The sequence below is a fragment of the Fundulus heteroclitus genome, chromosome 11 (assembly GCF_011125445.2).
Source record: "Fundulus heteroclitus isolate FHET01 chromosome 11, MU-UCD_Fhet_4.1, whole genome shotgun sequence".
NCBI lineage: Eukaryota > Metazoa > Chordata > Actinopteri > Cyprinodontiformes > Fundulidae > Fundulus > Fundulus heteroclitus.
The window spans coordinates 9,124,675-9,139,743 of NC_046371.1; the positions used below are offsets into that span (position 1 = coordinate 9,124,675).

At 45.4% G+C, this 15,069-nt stretch overlaps 16 non-coding genes across 16 annotated transcripts; all 16 read right to left on the reverse strand.

Annotated features, from left to right (window-relative positions):
- Positions 1–1,649: 1,649 nt before the first annotated feature.
- On the reverse strand, positions 1,650–1,737 carry trnay-gua. Its single transcript is given in 2 exon segments — positions 1,650–1,685; positions 1,701–1,737. It is a non-coding gene; the product is annotated as a tRNA-Tyr (tRNA).
- A 413-nt stretch (positions 1,738–2,150) lies between these two features.
- Positions 2,151–2,222, reverse strand: trnah-gug. The gene has a single exon. It is a non-coding gene; the product is annotated as a tRNA-His (tRNA).
- A 753-nt stretch (positions 2,223–2,975) lies between these two features.
- trnay-gua lies at positions 2,976–3,063 on the reverse strand. The gene is given in 2 exon segments: positions 2,976–3,011; positions 3,027–3,063. It is a non-coding gene; the product is annotated as a tRNA-Tyr (tRNA).
- Positions 3,064–3,477: 414 nt separating this feature from the next.
- Positions 3,478–3,549, reverse strand: trnah-gug. Its single transcript has one exon. It is a non-coding gene; the product is annotated as a tRNA-His (tRNA).
- A 754-nt stretch (positions 3,550–4,303) lies between these two features.
- trnay-gua lies at positions 4,304–4,391 on the reverse strand. Its single transcript is given in 2 exon segments — positions 4,304–4,339; positions 4,355–4,391. It is a non-coding gene; the product is annotated as a tRNA-Tyr (tRNA).
- Positions 4,392–4,804: 413 nt separating this feature from the next.
- On the reverse strand, positions 4,805–4,876 carry trnah-gug. The gene has a single exon. It is a non-coding gene; the product is annotated as a tRNA-His (tRNA).
- A 753-nt stretch (positions 4,877–5,629) lies between these two features.
- On the reverse strand, positions 5,630–5,717 carry trnay-gua. Its single transcript is given in 2 exon segments — positions 5,630–5,665; positions 5,681–5,717. It is a non-coding gene; the product is annotated as a tRNA-Tyr (tRNA).
- Positions 5,718–6,130: 413 nt separating this feature from the next.
- Positions 6,131–6,202, reverse strand: trnah-gug. Its single transcript has one exon. It is a non-coding gene; the product is annotated as a tRNA-His (tRNA).
- Positions 6,203–6,956: 754 nt separating this feature from the next.
- Positions 6,957–7,044, reverse strand: trnay-gua. Its single transcript is given in 2 exon segments — positions 6,957–6,992; positions 7,008–7,044. It is a non-coding gene; the product is annotated as a tRNA-Tyr (tRNA).
- A 413-nt stretch (positions 7,045–7,457) lies between these two features.
- trnah-gug lies at positions 7,458–7,529 on the reverse strand. The gene has a single exon. It is a non-coding gene; the product is annotated as a tRNA-His (tRNA).
- A 754-nt stretch (positions 7,530–8,283) lies between these two features.
- trnay-gua lies at positions 8,284–8,371 on the reverse strand. The gene is given in 2 exon segments: positions 8,284–8,319; positions 8,335–8,371. It is a non-coding gene; the product is annotated as a tRNA-Tyr (tRNA).
- A 417-nt stretch (positions 8,372–8,788) lies between these two features.
- Positions 8,789–8,860, reverse strand: trnah-gug. The gene has a single exon. It is a non-coding gene; the product is annotated as a tRNA-His (tRNA).
- A 755-nt stretch (positions 8,861–9,615) lies between these two features.
- On the reverse strand, positions 9,616–9,703 carry trnay-gua. The gene is given in 2 exon segments: positions 9,616–9,651; positions 9,667–9,703. It is a non-coding gene; the product is annotated as a tRNA-Tyr (tRNA).
- A 415-nt stretch (positions 9,704–10,118) lies between these two features.
- Positions 10,119–10,190, reverse strand: trnah-gug. The gene has a single exon. It is a non-coding gene; the product is annotated as a tRNA-His (tRNA).
- Positions 10,191–10,944: 754 nt separating this feature from the next.
- Positions 10,945–11,032, reverse strand: trnay-gua. The gene is given in 2 exon segments: positions 10,945–10,980; positions 10,996–11,032. It is a non-coding gene; the product is annotated as a tRNA-Tyr (tRNA).
- A 1,237-nt stretch (positions 11,033–12,269) lies between these two features.
- On the reverse strand, positions 12,270–12,357 carry trnay-gua. The gene is given in 2 exon segments: positions 12,270–12,305; positions 12,321–12,357. It is a non-coding gene; the product is annotated as a tRNA-Tyr (tRNA).
- Positions 12,358–15,069: the final 2,712 nt, after the last annotated feature.

A 15,069-nucleotide genomic window follows, 5' to 3' on the forward strand; every position in this document is an offset into this window, starting at 1 on the left:
GTAAGAATGAGTTTAACTGGCGGTCGATTGTAGCAACAAGAAAGAATCAGCAGGTTGATGGCTAAATAATGTGTTTTGAGGCATGCTGAAGCCGTGGTGTTTGACTTTCCACAATGCAAAGTTAGAAAGGAACAAAGGTGGGTGCTTTGCAGATATTAGGAAAAGACAAGCAGAATCCTCTTGACGTTTGTGTAAAACGTTGACCTTTGATGAGGGGTTTGGAAAGGGTTTGGGAAAGATCTTTAAAGACTGGGTCAATGCTTCTCTAAAGAAGTACAAAAAAAAGATACTCTCCAGGGGTGGACTTGTTGTTAAAAGTCAAGATATAAAAGGTTGACCTTCGAGCCGGAGTTGAACAGCAACCTAAGGATGACTAGCATTCCTCTCTACAGTCCTCCGCTCTACCACTGAGCTACGAAGGTCCTTTGTAACCAATGGTGTTCAGCGCGTCAGCCACATACGTAACGCACACACACACAGAGCTACAGAGCTAGCTAGAAGCTACACGTCTTTTTGAAACTGCCATCACCGAGCAAAGACATTGCAAAGTTCTAGTTGCCAACGTGGATGGGCCAGAGGTTTCCCACTGCAGTCCTGTAATGTCCAACACGCGTGATTCAAATGGCTTAATTGACACATGGCTATGTTGTGGCGTTGTGCAGTGGGCTCATAAGCAGCAGTTGATTTGATGGGGTTGGGAGGAAAGAGCTCTAAAAATTGGGCTTAATGCTTCTCTAAACAACACAGAAGAAACATCTGTTGCCTGCACTGGCCAGCTTGGCTGTGTAACAGACCTCCGCAGATGTTCCTTGCATGGATGTGCCGTGACCCGGATTCGAACCAGGGGTTGCTGCGTCCACAACCGCAGAGTAGTAACCACTATACGATCACGGCTACTTGACTCTTATGCTAGCTGTGGGAAGCCTGTCCCTCCTGATCTACTCTAATTAGGTGGTTACAATCCGGACCTTCTTAAAGAACAAACACACGAGCATGATATTGGCTCCCAGGCTCTACAGCTGTAGCATCCATTTCCAATCCTCCGGGGCTGGTGTCCTTTGGTATTTTGGAGTTTCTTCTTCTCTGACACGGGTGTTTGCCAAGGGTGAAACGTGCGTTGGGGGGGCGAAACTTTGCAAAGGCTGCATGGAGATGCTGTCACTTGAGTCAGGTGTGCTGAAGAAGGAAAGGAGCTGAAGCATGGATGACACAGCATGCGTTTTCTCTAAGCACTGTAGAAGACGTGCCATCCTTTTCCGGTAGGCTTTGTGATGTTACTTTAAGAAAGAAGTTTGATACGTGTCCTTATGAAGGGCCTTGTGTAAGAATGAGTTTAACTGGGGTCGATGTAGCAACAAGAAAGAATCAGCAGGTTGATGGCTAAATAATGTGTTTTGAGGCATGCTGAAGCCGTGGTGTTTGACTTTCCACAATGCAAAGTTAGAAAGGAACAAAGGTGGGTGTTTTGCAGATATTAGGAAAAGACAAGCAGAATCCTCTTGACGTTTGTGTAAACGTTGACCTTTCGATGAGGGGTTGAAAGGGTTTGGGAAAGATCTTTAAAGACTGGGGTCAATGCTTCTCTAAAGAGTACAAAAAAAAGATACTCTCCAGGCGTGACTTGTTGTTAAAAGTCAGATAAAAGGTTCTCCTTCGAGCCGGAGTTGAACCAGCGACCTAAGGATGTCCAGCATTCCTCTCTACAGTCCTCCGCTCTACCAACTGAGCTATCGAAGGTCCTTTGTAACCACTGGGTTCAGCGGTCAGCCACATACGTACGCACACACACACACACACACACACTCATGCACGCACAGAGCTAGCTGAGAAGCTACACGTCTTTTTGAAACTGCCATCACCGAGCAAAGACATTTGCAAAGTTCTAGTTGCCAACGTGGATGGACCAGAGGTTTCCCACTGCAGTCCTGTAATGTCCAACACGAGTGATTCAAATGGCTTAATTGACACATGGCTATGTTGTGGCGTTGTGCAGTGGGCTCATAAGCAGCAGTTGATTTGAATGGGGTTGGGGAAAGAGCTCTAAAAATTGGGCTCAATGCTTCTCTAAACAACACAGAAGAAACATCTGTTGCTGCACTGGCCAGCTTTGGCTGTGTAACAGACCTCCGCAGATGTTCCTTGCATGGATGTGCCGTGACCCGGATTCGAACCGGGGTTGCTGCGACCACAACGCAGAGTACTAACCACTATACGATCACGGCTACTGACTCTTATGCTAGCTGTGGAAGCCTGTCCCTCCTGATCTACTCTAATTAGGTGGTTACAATCCTGGACCTTCTTAAAGAACAAACACACGAGCATGATATTGGCTCCCAGGCTCTACAGCTGTAGCATCCATTTCCAATCCTCCGGGGCTGGTGTCCTTTGGTATTTTGGAGTTTCTTCTTCTCTGACACGGGTGTTTGCCAAGGGTGAAACGTGCGTTGGGGGGGGCGAAACTTTGCAAAGGCTGCATGGAGATGCTGTCACTTGAGTCAGGTGTGCTGAAGAAGGAAAGGAGCTGAAGCATGGATGACACAGCATGCGTTTTCTCTAAGCACTGTAGAAGACGTGCCATCCTTTTCCGGTAGGCTTTGTGATGTTACTTTAAGAAAGAAGTTTGATACGTGTCCTTATGAAGGCCTTGTGTAAGAATGAGTTTAACTGGGGTCGATGTAGCAACAAGAAAGAATCAGCAGGTTGATGGCTAAATAATGTGTTTTGAGGCATGCTGAAGCCGTGGTGTTTGACTTTCCACAATGCAAAGTATGAAAGGAACAAAGGTGGGTGTTTTGCAGATATTAGGAAAAGACAAGCAGAATCCTCTTGACGTTTGTGTAAAACGTTGACCTTTGATGAGGGGTTGAAAGGGTTTGGGAAAGATCTTTAAAGACTGGAGTCAATGCTTCTCTAAAGAGTACAAAAAAAGATACTCTCCAGGCGTGACTTGTTGTTAAAAGTCAGGTAAAAGGTTCTCCTTCGAGCCGGAGTTGAACCAGCGACCTAAGGATGTCCAGCATTGCTCTCTACAGTCCTCCGCTCTACCAACTGAGCTATCGAAGGTCCTTTGTAACCACTGGGTTCAGCGGTCAGCCACATACGTACGCACACACACGCACACACACACACTCATGCACGCACAGAGCTAGCTGAGAAGCTACACGTCTTTTTGAAACTGCCATCACCGAGCAAAGACATTTGCAAAGTTCTAGTTGCCAACGTGGATGGACCAGAGGTTTCCCACTGCAGTCCTGTAATGTCCAACACGAGTGATTCAAATGGCTTAATTGACACATGGCTATGTTGTGGCGTTGTGCAGTGGGCTCATAAGCAGCAGTTGATTTGAATGGGGTTGGGGAAAGAGCTCTAAAAATTGGGCTCAATGCTTCTCTAAACAACACAGAAGAAACATCTGGTCGCTGCACTGGCCAGCGTTGGCTGTGCAACAGACCTCCGCAGATGTTCCTTGCATGGATGTGCCGTGACCCGGATTCGAACCGGGGTTGCTGCGACCACAACGCAGAGTACTAACCACTATACGATCACGGCTACTGACTCTTATGCTAGCTGTGTAAGCCATGTCCCTCCTGATCTACTCTAATTAGGTGGTTACAATCCTGGACCTTCTTAAAGAACAAACACACGAGCATGATATTGGCTCCCAGGCTCTACAGCTGTAGCATCCATTTCCAATCCTCCGGGGCTGGTGTCCTTTGGTATTTTGGAGTTTCTTCTTCTCTGACACGGGTGTTTGCCAAGGGTGAAACGTGCGTTGGGGGGGCGAAACTTTGCAAAGGCTGCATGGAGATGCTGTCACTTGAGTCAGGTGTGCTGAAGAAGGAAAGGAGCTGAAGCATGGATGACACAGCATGCGTTTTCTCTAAGCACTGTAGAAGACGTGCCATCCTTTTCCGGTAGGCTTTGTGATGTTACTTTAAGAAAGAAGTTTGATACGTGTCCTTATGAAGGCCTTGTGTAAGAATGAGTTTAACTGGGGTCGATGTAGCAACAAGAAAGAATCAGCAGGTTGATGGCTAAATAATGTGTTTTGAGGCATGCTGAAGCCGTGGTGTTTGACTTTCCACAATGCAAAGTATGAAAGGAACAAAGGTGGGTGTTTTGCAGATATTAGGAAAAGACAAGCAGAATCCTCTTGACGTTTGTGTAAAACGTTGACCTTTGATGAGGGGTTGAAAGGGTTTGGGAAAGATCTTTAAAGACTGGAGTCAATGCTTCTCTAAAGAGTACAAAAAAAAGATACTCTCCAGGCGTGACTTGTTGTTAAAAGTCAGGTAAAAGGTTCTCCTTCGAGCCGGAGTTGAACCAGCGACCTAAGGATGTCCAGCATTGCTCTCTACAGTCCTCCGCTCTACCAACTGAGCTATCGAAGGTCCTTTGTAACCACTGGGTTCAGCGGTCAGCCACATACGTACGCACACACACGCACACACACACACTCATGCACGCACAGAGCTAGCTGAGAAGCTACACGTCTTTTTGAAACTGCCATCACCGAGCAAAGACATTTGCAAAGTTCTAGTTGCCAACGTGGATGGACCAGAGGTTTCCCACTGCAGTCCTGTAATGTCCAACACGAGTGATTCAAATGGCTTAATTGACACATGGCTATGTTGTGGCGTTGTGCAGTGGGCTCATAAGCAGCAGTTGATTTGAATGGGGTTGGGGAAAGAGCTCTAAAAATTGGGCTCAATGCTTCTCTAAACAACACAGAAGAAACATCGGTCGCTGCACTGGCCAGCGTTGGCTGTGCAACAGACCTCCGCAGATGTTCCTTGCATGGATGTGCCGTGACCCGGATTCGAACCGGGGTTGCTGCGACCACAACGCAGAGTACTAACCACTATACGATCACGGCTACTGACTCTTATGCTAGCTGTGTAAGCCAGTCCCTCCTGATCTACTCTAATTAGGTGGTTACAATCCTGGACCTTCTTAAAGAACAAACACACGAGCATGATATTGGCTCCCAGGCTCTACAGCTGTAGCATCCATTTCCAATCCTCCGGGGCTGGTGTCCTTTGGTATTTTGGAGTTTCTTCTTCTCTGACACGGGTGTTTGCCAAGGGTGAAACGTGCGTTGGGGGGGCGAAACTTTGCAAAGGCTGCATGGAGATGCTGTCACTTGAGTCAGGTGTGCTGAAGAAGGAAAGGAGCTGAAGCATGGATGACACAGCATGCGTTTTCTCTAAGCACTGTAGAAGACGTGCCATCCTTTTCCGGTAGGCTTTGTGATGTTACTTTAAGAAAGAAGTTTGATACGTGTCCTTATGAAGGCCTTGTGTAAGAATGAGTTTAACTGGGGTCGATGTAGCAACAAGAAAGAATCAGCAGGTTGATGGCTAAATAATGTGTTTTGAGGCATGCTGAAGCCGTGGTGTTTGACTTTCCACAATGCAAAGTATGAAAGGAACAAAGGTGGGTGTTTTGCAGATATTAGGAAAAGACAAGCAGAATCCTCTTGACGTTTGTGTAAAACGTTGACCTTTGATGAGGGGTTGAAAGGGTTTGGGAAAGATCTTTAAAGACTGGAGTCAATGCTTCTCTAAAGAGTACAAAAAAAAGATACTCTCCAGGCGTGACTTGTTGTTAAAAGTCAGGTAAAAGGTTCTCCTTCGAGCCGGAGTTGAACCAGCGACCTAAGGATGTCCAGCATTCCTCTCTACAGTCCTCCGCTCTACCAACTGAGCTATCGAAGGTCCTTTGTAACCACTGGGTTCAGCGGTCAGCCACATACGTACGCACACACACACACACACACACACTCATGCACGCACAGAGCTAGCTGAGAAGCTACACGTCTTTTTGAAACTGCCATCACCGAGCAAAGACATTTGCAAAGTTCTAGTTGCCAACGTGGATGGACCAGAGGTTTCCCACTGCAGTCCTGTAATGTCCAACACGAGTGATTCAAATGGCTTAATTGACACATGGCTATGTTGTGGCGTTGTGCAGTGGGCTCATAAGCAGCAGTTGATTTGAATGGGGTTGGGGAAAGAGCTCTAAAAATTGGGCTCAATGCTTCTCTAAACAACACAGAAGAAACATCTGTTGCTGCACTGGCCAGCTTTGGCTGTGTAACAGACCTCCGCAGATGTTCCTTGCATGGATGTGCCGTGACCCGGATTCGAACCGGGGTTGCTGCGACCACAACGCAGAGTACTAACCACTATACGATCACGGCTACTGACTCTTATGCTAGCTGTGGAAGCCTGTCCCTCCTGATCTACTCTAATTAGGTGGTTACAATCCTGGACCTTCTTAAAGAACAAACACACGAGCATGATATTGGCTCCCAGGCTCTACAGCTGTAGCATCCATTTCCAATCCTCCGGGGCTGGTGTCCTTTGGTATTTTGGAGTTTCTTCTTCTCTGACACGGGTGTTTGCCAAGGGTGAAACGTGCGTTGGGGGGGGCGAAACTTTGCAAAGGCTGCATGGAGATGCTGTCACTTGAGTCAGGTGTGCTGAAGAAGGAAAGGAGCTGAAGCATGGATGACACAGCATGCGTTTTCTCTAAGCACTGTAGAAGACGTGCCATCCTTTTCCGGTAGGCTTTGTGATGTTACTTTAAGAAAGAAGTTTGATACGTGTCCTTATGAAGGCCTTGTGTAAGAATGAGTTTAACTGGGGTCGATGTAGCAACAAGAAAGAATCAGCAGGTTGATGGCTAAATAATGTGTTTTGAGGCATGCTGAAGCCGTGGTGTTTGACTTTCCACAATGCAAAGTTAGAAAGGAACAAAGGTGGGTGTTTTGCAGATATTAGGAAAAGACAAGCAGAATCCTCTTGACGTTTGTGTAAAACGTTGACCTTTGATGAGGGGTTGAAAGGGTTTGGGAAAGATCTTTAAAGACTGGGGTCAATGCTTCTCTAAAGAGTACAAAAAAAAGATACTCTCCAGGCGTGACTTGTTGTTAAAAGTCAGATAAAAGGTTCTCCTTCGAGCCGGAGTTGAACCAGCGACCTAAGGATGTCCAGCATTCCTCTCTACAGTCCTCCGCTCTACCAACTGAGCTATCGAAGGTCCTTTGTAACCACTGGGTTCAGCGGTCAGCCACATACGTACGCACACACACACACACACACACACTCATGCACGCACAGAGCTAGCTGAGAAGCTACACGTCTTTTTGAAACTGCCATCACCGAGCAAAGACATTTGCAAAGTTCTAGTTGCCAACGTGGATGGACCAGAGGTTTCCCACTGCAGTCCTGTAATGTCCAACACGAGTGATTCAAATGGCTTAATTGACACATGGCTATGTTGTGGCGTTGTGCAGTGGGCTCATAAGCAGCAGTTGATTTGAATGGGGTTGGGGAAAGAGCTCTAAAAATTGGGCTCAATGCTTCTCTAAACAACACAGAAGAAACATCTGTTGCTGCACTGGCCAGCTTTGGCTGTGTAACAGACCTCCGCAGATGTTCCTTGCATGGATGTGCCGTGACCCGGATTCGAACCGGGGTTGCTGCGACCACAACGCAGAGTACTAACCACTATACGATCACGGCTACTGACTCTTATGCTAGCTGTGGAAGCCTGTCCCTCCTGATCTACTCTAATTAGGTGGTTACAATCCTGGACCTTCTTAAAGAACAAACACACGAGCATGATATTGGCTCCCAGGCTCTACAGCTGTAGCATCCATTTCCAATCCTCCGGGGCTGGTGTCCTTTGGTATTTTGGAGTTTCTTCTTCTCTGACACGGGTGTTTGCCAAGGGTGAAACGTGCGTTGGGGGGGGCGAAACTTTGCAAAGGCTGCATGGAGATGCTGTCACTTGAGTCAGGTGTGCTGAAGAAGGAAAGGAGCTGAAGCATGGATGACACAGCATGCGTTTTCTCTAAGCACTGTAGAAGACGTGCCATCCTTTTCCGGTAGGCTTTGTGATGTTACTTTAAGAAAGAAGTTTGATACGTGTCCTTATGAAGGCCTTGTGTAAGAATGAGTTTAACTGGGGTCGATGTAGCAACAAGAAAGAATCAGCGGGTTGATGGCTAAATAATGTGTTTTGAGGCATGCTGAAGCCGTGGTGTTTGACTTTCCACAATGCAAAGTTAGAAAGGAACAAAGGTGGGTGTTTTGCAGATATTAGGAAAAGACAAGCAGAATCCTCTTGACGTTTGTGTAAAACGTTGACCTTTGATGAGGGGTTGAAAGGGTTTGGGAAAGATCTTTAAAGACTGGGGTCAATGCTTCTCTAAAGAGTACAAAAAAAAGATACTCTCCAGGCGTGACTTGTTGTTAAAAGTCAGATAAAAGGTTCTCCTTCGAGCCGGAGTTGAACCAGCGACCTAAGGATGTCCAGCATTCCTCTCTACAGTCCTCCGCTCTACCAACTGAGCTATCGAAGGTCCTTTGTAACCACTGGGTTCAGCGGTCAGCCACATACGTACGCACACACACACACACACACACACACACTCATGCACGCACAGAGCTAGCTGAGAAGCTACACGTCTTTTTGAAACTGCCATCACCGAGCAAAGACATTTGCAAAGTTCTAGTTGCCAACGTGGATGGACCAGAGGTTTCCCACTGCAGTCCTGTAATGTCCAACACGAGTGATTCAAATGGCTTAATTGACACATGGCTATGTTGTGGCGTTGTGCAGTGGGCTCATAAGCAGCAGTTGATTTGAATGGGGTTGGGGAAAGAGCTCTAAAAATTGGGCTCAATGCTTCTCTAAACAACACAGAAGAAACATCTGTTGCTGCACTGGCCAGCTTTGGCTGTGTAACAGACCTCCGCAGATGTTCCTTGCATGGATGTGCCGTGACCCGGATTCGAACCGGGGTTGCTGCGACCACAACGCAGAGTACTAACCACTATACGATCACGGCTACTGACTCTTATGCTAGCTGTGGAAGCCTGTCCCTCCTGATCTACTCTAATTAGGTGGTTACAATCCTGGACCTTCTTAAAGAACAAACACACGAGCATGATATTGGCTCCCAGGCTCTACAGCTGTAGCATCCATTTCCAATCCTCCGGGGCTGGTGTCCTTTGGTATTTTGGAGCTTTCTTCTTCTCTGACACGGGTGTTTGCCAAGGGTGAAACGTGCGTTGGGGGGGGCGAAACTTTGCAAAGGCTGCATGGAGATGCTGTCACTTGAGTCAGGTGTGCTGAAGAAGGAAAGGAGCTGAAGCATGGATGACACAGCATGCGTTTTCTCTAAGCACTGTAGAAGACGTGCCATCCTTTTCCGGTAGGCTTTGTGATGTTACTTTAAGAAAGAAGTTTGATACGTGTCCTTATGAAGGCCTTGTGTAAGAATGAGTTTAACTGGGGTCGATGTAGCAACAAGAAAGAATCAGCGGGTTGATGGCTAAATAATGTGTTTTGAGGCATGCTGAAGCCGTGGTGTTTGACTTTCCACAATGCAAAGTTAGAAAGGAACAAAGGTGGGTGTTTTGCAGATATTAGGAAAAGACAAGCAGAATCCTCTTGACGTTTGTGTAAAACGTTGACCTTTGATGAGGGGTTGAAAGGGTTTGGGAAAGATCTTTAAAGACTGGGGTCAATGCTTCTCTAAAGAGTACAAAAAAAAGATACTCTCCAGGCGTGACTTGTTGTTAAAAGTCAGATAAAAGGTTCTCCTTCGAGCCGGAGTTGAACCAGCGACCTAAGGATGTCCAGCATTCCTCTCTACAGTCCTCCGCTCTACCAACTGAGCTATCGAAGGTCCTTTGTAACCACTGGGTTCAGCGGTCAGCCACATACGTACGCACACACACACACACACACACACACTCATGCACGCACAGAGCTAGCTGAGAAGCTACACGTCTTTTTGAAACTGCCATCACCGAGCAAAGACATTTGCAAAGTTCTAGTTGCCAACGTGGATGGACCAGAGGTTTCCCACTGCAGTCCTGTAATGTCCAACACGAGTGATTCAAATGGCTTAATTGACACATGGCTATGTTGTGGCGTTGTGCAGTGGGCTCATAAGCAGCAGTTGATTTGAATGGGGTTGGGGAAAGAGCTCTAAAAATTGGGCTCAATGCTTCTCTAAACAACACAGAAGAAACATCTGTTGCTGCACTGGCCAGCTTTGGCTGTGTAACAGACCTCCGCAGATGTTCCTTGCATGGATGTGCCGTGACCCGGATTCGAACCGGGGTTGCTGCGACCACAACGCAGAGTACTAACCACTATACGATCACGGCTACTGACTCTTATGCTAGCTGTGGAAGCCTGTCCCTCCTGATCTACTCTAATTAGGTGGTTACAATCCTGGACCTTCTTAAAGAACAAACACACGAGCATGATATTGGCTCCCAGGCTCTACAGCTGTAGCATCCATTTCCAATCCTCCGGGGCTGGTGTCCTTTGGTATTTTGGAGTTTCTTCTTCTCTGACACGGGTGTTTGCCAAGGGTGAAACGTGCGTTGGGGGGGGCGAAACTTTGCAAAGGCTGCATGGAGATGCTGTCACTTGAGTCAGGTGTGCTGAAGAAGGAAAGGAGCTGAAGCATGGATGACACAGCATGCGTTTTCTCTAAGCACTGTAGAAGACGTGCCATCCTTTTCCGGTAGGCTTTGTGATGTTACTTTAAGAAAGAAGTTTGATACGTGTCCTTATGAAGGCCTTGTGTAAGAATGAGTTTAACTGGGGTCGATGTAGCAACAAGAAAGAATCAGCAGGTTGATGGCTAAATAATGTGTTTTGAGGCATGCTGAAGCCGTGGTGTTTGACTTTCCACAATGCAAAGTTAGAAAGGAACAAAGGTGGGTGTTTTGCAGATATTAGGAAAAGACAAGCAGAATCCTCTTGACGTTTGTGTAAAACGTTGACCTTTGATGAGGGGTTGAAAGGGTTTGGGAAAGATCTTTAAAGACTGGGGTCAATGCTTCTCTAAAGAGTACAAAAAAAAGATACTCTCCAGGCGTGACTTGTTGTTAAAAGTCAGATAAAAGGTTCTCCTTCGAGCCGGAGTTGAACCAGCGACCTAAGGATGTCCAGCATTCCTCTCTACAGTCCTCCGCTCTACCAACTGAGCTATCGAAGGTCCTTTGTAACCACTGGGTTCAGCGGTCAGCCACATACGTACGCACACACACACACACACACACTCATGCACGCACAGAGCTAGCTGAGAAGCTACACGTCTTTTTGAAACTGCCATCACCGAGCAAAGACATTTGCAAAGTTCTAGTTGCCAACGTGGATGGGCCAGAGGTTTCCCACTGCAGTCCTGTAATGTCCAACACGAGTGATTCAAATGGCTTAATTGACACATGGCTATGTTGTGGCGTTGTGCAGTGGGCTCATAAGCAGCAGTTGATTTGAATGGGGTTGGGGAAAGAGCTCTAAAAATTGGGCTCAATGCTTCTCTAAACAACACAGAAAAAACATCTGTTGCTGCACTGGCCAGCTTTGGCTGTGTAACAGACCTCCGCAGATGTTCCTTGCATGGATGTGCCGTGACCCGGATTCGAACCAGGGTTGCTGCGACCACAACCCAGAGTAGTAACCACTATACGATCACGGCTACTGACTTTTATGCTAGCTGTGGAAGCCTGTCCCTCCTGATCTACTCTAATTAGGTGGTTACAATCCTGGACCTTCTTAAAGAACAAACACACGAGCATGATATTGGCTCCCAGGCTCTACAGCTGTAGCATCCATTTCCAATCCTCCGGGGCTGGTGTCCTTTGGTATTTTGGAGTTTCTTCTTCTCTGACACGGGTGTTTGCCAAGGGTGAAACGTGCGTTGGGGGGGGCGAAACTTTGCAAAGGCTGCATGGAGATGCTGTCACTTGAGTCAGGTGTGCTGAAGAAGGAAAGGAGCTGAAGCATGGATGACACAGCATGCGTTTTCTCTAAGCACTGTAGAAGACGTGCCATCCTTTTCCGGTAGGCTTTGTGATGTTACTTTAAGAAAGAAGTTTGATACGTGTCCTTATGAAGGCCTTGTGTAAGAATGAGTTTAACTGGGGTCGATGTAGCAACAAGAAAGAATCAGCGGGTTGATGGCTAAATAATGTGTTTTGAGGCATGCTGAAGCCGTGGTGTTTGACTTTCCACAATGCAAAGTTAGAAAGGAACAAAGGTGGGTGTTTTGCAGATATTAGGAAAAGACAAGCAGAATCCTCTTGACGTTTGTGTAAAACGTTGACCTTTGATGAGGGGTTGAAAGGGTTTGGGAAAGATCTTTAAAGACTGGGGTCAATGCTTCTCTAAAGAGTACAAAAAAAAGATACTCTCCAGGCGTGACTTGTTGTTAAAAGTCAGATAAAAGGTTCTCCTTCGAGCCGGAGTTGAACCAGCGACCTAAGGATGTCCAGCATTCCTCTTTACAATCCTCCGCTCTACCAACTGAGCTATTGAAGGTCCTTTGTAACCACTGGTTTCAGCGGTCAGCCACATACGTACACCCACACACACACACTGATGCACGCACAGAGCTAGCTCAGAAGCTACACGTCTTTTTGAAACTGCCATCACCAAGCAAAGACATTTGCAAAGTTCTAGTTGCCAACGTGGATGGACCAGAGGTTTCCCACTGCAGTCCTGTAATGTCCAACACGAGTGATTCAAATGGCTTATATATATACATCATTCCACACAAGGTAATATAAATATATACATATATAAGTCTGTATATATATATATATATATATATATATATATATATATATATATATATATATATATATGTATATATATATATATATATATATATACACACACACACACACACATGTATATATATATATATATATATATACATATGTATAACTACAGATCCAAATAAAGTAATAGTGACTTGTGCAAGAACAGTGCAAGGAATGAATGAATGTCAGTTACAGAGGGGGGGTGTCATAATCACTGAGGGAGGCGTTGTAAAGGTTGATGACCACAGGCAGGAATGATTTCCTTTGGCGTTCTGTGGTGACTGTTGTCATTTCAGCTTTTAACTTTTTGCTCTCTCTCACTTTTTCTTCATAGTAGGTACACCTGGTCTGACGTTCTGTTAACTGTGACATCATCCAGGGAAGACAGATCACCCGCTATTACCATTTAATGTAGAACAGATTACTGGATCAATACGTGCTTCTGTGCTTTTTTTGTCTGTCTTGTTGTGTCTCTGCTCTGTCTTCTGTAACACCCAGTCGGTTGAGGCAGATGACCGTTCATACTGAGCCCGGTTCTGCTGGAGGTTTTCCTTCCCGTTAATAGGGAGTTTTTCTTTTCACTGTCGCTCCATGCTTGCTCAGTATGAGGGATTGCTGCAAAGCCATGGACAATGCAGACGACTCTCCCTGTAGCTTCTCCAGGAGTGAATGCTGCTTGTCGGGACTTTAATGCAATAAACTGGGTTCCCTTGTATAGGATTTTTTTTTGACCAACCTGTATAATATGATTGAATTTGACTTTGTAAAGTGCCTCGAAATTTCATGAACTGGCGCTATATAAATAAAATTTAATCGAATTGAATAGTAATGCAACAACCATGGCAGGCCCAGGTCTCTTGATTTCTGAAGATGGCTTTTAGCAATTTGTCGTGATCTGTAACCACAAATAAATGGTATAATAATGGAATCTATTCACTTAAAAAAGGATTTGGGTACAAAAATGGGAATGTTCTGAAATAAATGCAAAAATTGAGGTAGTGAAACCATCTTGATTGATTTAACACATCCAATCAAGGATAAAGCTAATGTTCCCCATGGTTCAATGCTCTCCTTGAGTCGAAGTTTACCGGCGAAATTGAAACTAAACAGGTTGTTTGGATTTTTTTAAATTTTTATGGGTCTAGGTAATTAACTATTGAGACAAGTTCACTCTTTTGCCAGTTAATGGTGTACCCGGAGACCTTTTTAAATGAGTCAACAAGCTTGAGCAGATGTGGAACTTATTGCTCAGGGTTTGTAACAAAAAGGGGCACATCATCTGCGTATAAGGAGATTTCATGATCAGCTCCACCCAACATTATAGGTTTAATGAAGACATGCTCCCTCACGCTAAATGCCAGGGGCTCAATGACCAATGCAAAAAGGAGTGGCGCGAGGGGACATCCTTGTCATATCCCCCTCTTCAAAGCAAAGAAGGGGGACCTATCTGAGTTGGTGAGAACCAAGGCTTTAGGCTTTGAATACAACATGCGCACCCAAGAGATAAAAGATAGGCCCAGACTAAACCTTTCCAAAATCCTAAAAAGATACTGCCATTCCACCTAGTCAAGAGCCTTTTATGCAGGTAGACAAAGGACGGCCTTCTTGGAGGCTTTGTCAAAGGGACAGTATAAAATATCCATCACATGCCTAACATTAAAGAAAGAATCGATTTCCATCTGATCAGTATTTATAATGGATTCTACACATGCATGTAACCTTTTTGCAAGTATTTTAGTAAATGTTTTAAAATCTAGGTTTAGCATGGAGAGTTGACGCTAAGATAAAGGCTACATTTGATCTCTGTCCGCTGAGTGAAAGAACATCCTAAGTAAAAATTTAGCTATTTGATTTGCAAATTTCATGGACTATTAAATCCCAAATACATCTGGTCCTGGGTTTTTCCCATTTTGCATATTTCTGATCAAACAGAACATTTCATCTGGGGATATTTCCGCTTCACGAGAGGCTTCATCCAGCTTTGGTATGTTTAGATCTTTTCAATTCAATTCAATTTTCAATTTTATTTATATCGCGGCAATTCATGAAACATGTCATCTCAAGGCACTTTACAAAATCAAAATCAATCAGTTTATACAGATTGGGGCAGATTATACAGATGGGTCAAAAAAATTCCTATACAAGGGAACCCAGTTGATTGCATCCAAGTCTTGACAAACAGCATTCACTCCTGAAGAGGCGTGGAGCCACAGGGAGAGTTGTCTGCATTGTAAAATGGCTTTGCAGCAATCCCTCATACTGAGCAAGCATGAAGCGACAGTGGAAAGAAAAGCTCCCCATTAACGGGAAGGAAAAGCCTCCAGCAGAACCGGGCTCAGTATGAACGGTCATCTGCCACAACCGACTGGGGGTTGTTCTGAAATAAATGCAAAAATCGAGGTAGTGAAACCATCTTGATTGCTTTAAC